The following is a 6,000-nucleotide window of genomic DNA, read 5'->3' on the forward strand; positions in this document are numbered from 1 at the left end:
TCAATCTCCTCATTTTCCTAAACCATTATTTCTTTTTACATACATAAACATATTTTAATTGGCTTAATCAAATGCTACAAGGTACACCTAGAAAGCTTTCTTTAATGCATCAATGATGGTTTTGCACATGTGCTAGTTGGATTCCAGATCATAAATTCTAGTTAGATTCCAGATTCCAGATCATAAATTCAATACTTTAGAGATCTTAAAATCTGGATCCTGAAAACACAAGTTAAAATTCTGACATCAGGACTGTCAGCTTTCCTGAACTACAGAGGACACATTTTCCATACATAGTAGATGAGATGTAGAAAACAAACAAAATGATATAATAACTACATCAGAAAAATCAATGCAATTTATTCTCAAAAGAATTGGAGTTTTTTCGATACCTAAATTCTTTATAGCAAATATAATTTTAAAAGATAGTAAAAAGATATATTTTGTGTAATAAATTGTCATAACTTCAAATCTTAAAGTTTAAATCAAGCTTAATATAATTTAAAAACAATTTTAAGGTGAATTTATAGTATGAAAAATAATTTGAAGGAGTTTTCCCAAATGTTATTGACAATGACAAAAATCTTTAAAAATATTTTGGAAAGCCAAGTGCTGGTAGAGGTGCATGCATTTAATCCCAGCACTAGGGAGGCAGAGCCAGGTGGATTTCTGTGAGTTGGAGGCCAGCCTGGTCCACAGAGCGAGATCCAGGACAGGCACCAAAACAAAACAAAGAGCAACCCTGTCTTGGAAAAAAAAATTAGAAAACACTGTCTGAATTTCTGCAAAAATAACGACAAAAATGCATTGTGTTGTGACTGAAAATACATATGTAATATGGCTTTTAATAAATAGGAAACATAAGGTGTCAAACGCAACAAAAGAGGCATAATTTCATGTGTGTGCAGGATAATTCCCAATGCCTTATTTAAAAAGCAAAAGCGAAGTGCAGCAAAAAGTATAAGTGTGCAAAAATGACAGGTGTTAGTTTTTACCAATGTTGAACATTTTTTTAATCAAATGCATTGAATTTATACCTGTTTGTTCTAGGCAAACCACACACTTCAAATAAAAGAAGATAAAAATGTTCGGCAATTTCCCAGATGCTTTGACAATCCAGAATTATTTACTGAATTAGTAAAAAGGGATCATGTCCAAACGACTTTCCAAACACCAGGCAAATATTCTCCAGAGTCTGATGCCCTCTGGTCAGGCTTAGTTGTAATGTCCACAGCACTGTGTATAAGTATGGTTTCTGAGACAGCCTCATTTTTGAGAGGCACTCTACACTGCTTGTCATCCACAATATTTGCCAGAAAATACTTCATTTTCTTGATACACTGAGTAGCCTATATTATGCATGAAATTCCATTGCTTAATTAAAATCTGAAAATAATGTCAACATGATTATGCACTAGTGAGGAAAATTATATTAATAATATTGGATCAATGAAGCCTGAAATGTAAGCTTCTAAGGAATGCTAATGTCATTCTTTCTGCAGTTAATTATGGTAGTCCAGTATTGAAATATCCACATTGTTCACCTCATTTGTACTTTTTCATCAGGACCAAAAGTTCACAAATAATGACCCATAGACTTATTATTAATTATGAAAGTTTGACCTATAGCTAAGGCTTGCTCCTGACTAGTTCTTATAACTTAGATTAATCCATTTCTATTAATCTACATGCTGCCATGTAGCTTGTGGCTGTCACTTCTTCTTATGCATGCCCTGCTTCTTCTGCATCTGCCTGGTGACTGCATTTCTTCCTCCCAGCTTTCCTCTCTGCCATGAAGTCCTGCTTATACCTCCTGCATAGCTATTGGCTATTCAGCTTTTTAGTACACCAGTCACAGCAATGCATCTTCACAGAGTGTACAAATATCCCACAACATTCTCCTATATTTTTTCTATTATTTTGAGTATTGTTTCTATTTATTTCTCTGATATTCTAAAATAGCACTCCCTTTTTAAAGTTTTCCACTAACTTCCTAATTCCAAGTACTTTGTTTTATTTATATTATTAGTTTTTAAAAAGTTATATGTATTATTAAACTATCATTATTGGGAACCTATGACTAGACAGATCACAGACACTAAGGGAATCTATTAATAGTCCTCTAAGTGGAAATAGTATTAAACCAATTTCTAGTGTGAGTTAATATATCTCTTGAGTCTCAACAAATAAGCTTCTGTTTACAGTCATGATAATTAACACTGTGACTTTCAGCTGGCCAAGAAGCATGGAAAAGAGCCTGCAGAATGCTCAGCCCTATAGGGGATATAACCGCCTATCAAGGCTCGAGGGTCATAAACACAGGAAACAAAGAACCAGTGTCTTCTGGACATAGCAGGGAGGCTGCACATAGAGACTTACAATTCCATATGTCACATGCTTGACAGCTTATGAAAGTCCTTTGCAAGCCCAAGTCATGCCAAACACCATCACGCAGAGAGGAGGTGGGCACAAACCCCAGCCATAGCTAAGGAGCCACGGGCAGCTGTTATCTGCTAGGAGAGGAAGGGTCAGCTCGGAGTCTAAACTCATAAGTCTCCAAGGTCACAGGTAGGGCTATATACCCAAGAATATTTGTGCAGCACAATTTAGCTTTAGTTGAAAATTTGGATGGTTAAGTAGGGAAGCAGAGATGAGTTTGGGAAGAATTGGGGGAGGAAGAGTGAACATGATCAAAATACATGAGAAGACATTTCAAAACAATAAATAAAAACATATGTGTGTATAAAAGAAATAATGCCTGTGTTTCTTGTAAACAAACAATTTTTTGAATAATTTTAACTTTAAAATTGATTTCATCTTTTCATATGAAGAATGAGCCACTGAATTAGATTTTAGTTCAAAATTTTTAATTTTAAATGTTTCTTTAAATTGTTTCAATTGACATTGTTTACATTGTCATTTTTTTTTCTTTTTTCTTTTCTTTTTTTTTTAATTTTCAAGACAGGATTTCTGTGGGTAGCCTTGGCTGTCCTAGAACTCATTCTGTAGACCAATCTGGTCACCAACTCACTCACAGAGATCTGCTTGCCTTTACTGGGTTTAAAAACATGCACCATCACCACCCAGCCTACACTGTCATAACTTTTAAGGTGAAGTCTGTGTTTAGGTTTATATTTCTGAGAAGAGACATGATGATCATGACGACTCTTGTAAAAAAAACTTTTAACTGGGGAGGTTTACAGTTTCAGAGGTTTAATCCATTATCTTCATGACAAGGATCATACCAGAGTGCAGGCAGATGTGGCGCTGGAATAGCTGAGTCCTACTTCTTGCAGGCAACAGGAAGTCTACTGACTCAGTGGGCAGGACAACTAAAAGCCTGCCCCTACAGTGACATACTTCTTCCACAAAGCCATACCCACTCCAATAAAACCACACCTCCTAATAGTGCCATTCCCTATGAGGTTATGTGGGACAATTACATTCAAACTACCACATGTAGTCTGGAAACATTGTATGTGCTGAACACTGTGTTAAATTCTCACAATAAACTTCAAAATGTGCTCTTTTAGTTTTCAGTAGGTTTTTGATAACAGAAACACTGTAGGCAAACTTTCAACACATGTCCAAAGGTAAAATTTCTAAGTGATGTCTGAGAGGAAATGAATTATATCTCATGTTTATGCTGAGAGCAGTGCAAGCTGTGTTATTATATCAATTATGCCTTCCGGAGTCAATTCAGAATCTCAATACAGGTTTCTCTCTCACTTTGGTTAACATGAAAATTTGTTTCTTTTTATACATAATCATACCACCAAAAACCCTATACTACAGATTTCCAACAAGAAAATAAAAAATTTCAAGCCTGGACAATGAAAAAAAATTGAACTTCATGTAATTTGTTCTTTTCTTTATAATCTCGCCTTGTTATCAAACTTGGCCTACTACATTATTGTTGGTCAAATTCACATTTATATGTTATTATTTTCTTCATATTTTAATATGTATTATTATACTGTTCGATTAATAGATATAAGTAGCGATCTTTATTCAATATGTATAATATTAAAAGAAAATACAAAAAAAAAAAAAACAAAAAACAAAAAAAAAAGAATATACTAATTAAATATGTGACAATAAATATAATATATTAAACTATAAGTGTGTGTGTGTGTATGTGTGTGTGTGTGTGTGTGTGTGATTCTAATCACCAGACTTGGTTTTACTCTATTGATATATAAATATAAAAAATAAAATTATCAATAGAAGGTAATAGATCACAATCTATAACTCATATACTTTTTGAGAGAACAACTAGAGTTGGTTGAACCTCATTTAAGGAATTTATTACTATTAGAGTGACTTTTGGTATACATATACATTTGTAAAAACAGAGTATCTACTTCTCTGTCTGCAAACTGACATTTCTGGTTTGTGTAACTACATTCCATTTTACCACGTGTCCACCAATGAGGAAACGAGTATGAGTCAGTCCCATTTCTAGACTACAAGGAGGGTTCTGTATAGTGCTGAGATACTAGTAGATTCATGCATGTGTCTAGCCATCGTACTGCTGCTGCTGCTGCGATGTTCCTTCTAAATAGTTTTTGTACCACAAGTAGCTGCAGCACTGGGATGCACCATTGATCTTCCCGTTTTATTATTTTGTTTGTGTTTGGTTTTGCAGGGGTTTTGTTTGTTTGCATGAGTCAAGGTCTCTCTACATAGCCCTGGTTGTCATAGAATTCACTATGTAGATGAGGTCAACTTTGAACTGAAATGTTCAACCTGCTTCTGCGTCCCAAGTGCACCACTACAGCTGGCCCTTGCTACTGAAGTCTGTGTGACAGAAATTAACAATTTCCCCAAAATGAGTAACTTCAGCTTTCAACCATTTCTTTGAAATTTGGACATATTTATTTTTATTTTATGTGCATGGATATTTTGCCCAAATACATGTTTGTGTACCATGTACATTTCTGGAGACAGCTGAGGTCAGAAGAGGTGATTGGATTTCCTGGAACTGGAATAACACATGGTTGTAACGCTAGGTACCAATCCTGGTTCCTCTGCAGGAATGGATATGCTCTAAATAGTTGAGCCCCTGAAAATTGTGTTTTGAAACTTTTTCTATGACAACAACAGCAGCAGCAATAACAAAAATTACTGTTCTTTTCTATGTCAACTGGGAAGACATAACATGTTTATCTATATTGTTCAAAGCAATGGATTACACTATAAGATTTCATTCAAGATCATCTTAGGCTTTAATCAGATTCACAACATTGTAGTTTCCCTCTTTTGTCCCCTGTCCTTGTCCACACTTTGTGAATTTCTTTTTTCCCTTCTTTCCTTCCTTCCTTCTTTCTTTCCTTCTTTCCTTCTTTCTTTCTTTCCTTCTTGCCTTCCTTCTTTCTTTCTCTCTCTCTCTCTCTCTCTCTCTCTCTTCTCTCTCTCTCTCTCTCTCTCTCTCTCTTTCTTTCTTTCTTTCTAGCTAGAGTTTTCCTGCCTTGCCCACAGTCAGGACAAATCTTTGTCACCCGCCAGTCCCATAGCCACTCACACCCAATCAAGTAAACACAGAGACTTATATTGCTTACAAACTGTATGGCCGTGGCAGGCTTCTTGCTAACTGTTCTTTTATCTTAAATTAATCCATTTCCATAAATCTATACCTTGCCACATGGCTCGTGGCTTACCGGTATCTTTACATGCTGCTTATCATGGCAGCGGCTGGCAGTGACTCCTTCTGCCTTCCTGTTCTTTCTTTTCTCCGCTCTGTTAGTCCCGCCTATACTTCCTGCCTAGCCACGGGCCAATCAGTGTTTTATTTATTGACCAATCAGAGCAATTTGATATACAGACCATCCCACAGCATTTCTTTCTTTCCTTTCTTTTAGTATTCCATTCTCTTTTAGTTATTTATTCATTTAGCACACCAACAACAGTTACTCCTTCCTCCCCTTCTCCTGTTACAACTTCCTCTTCCTCATCCCATCCCCATCCACTACTCAGAGGGGGTAAGGCCTCCCTTGGGGA

The sequence above is a fragment of the Peromyscus leucopus genome, chromosome 4 (assembly GCF_004664715.2).
Source record: "Peromyscus leucopus breed LL Stock chromosome 4, UCI_PerLeu_2.1, whole genome shotgun sequence".
Lineage (NCBI taxonomy): Eukaryota > Metazoa > Chordata > Mammalia > Rodentia > Cricetidae > Peromyscus > Peromyscus leucopus.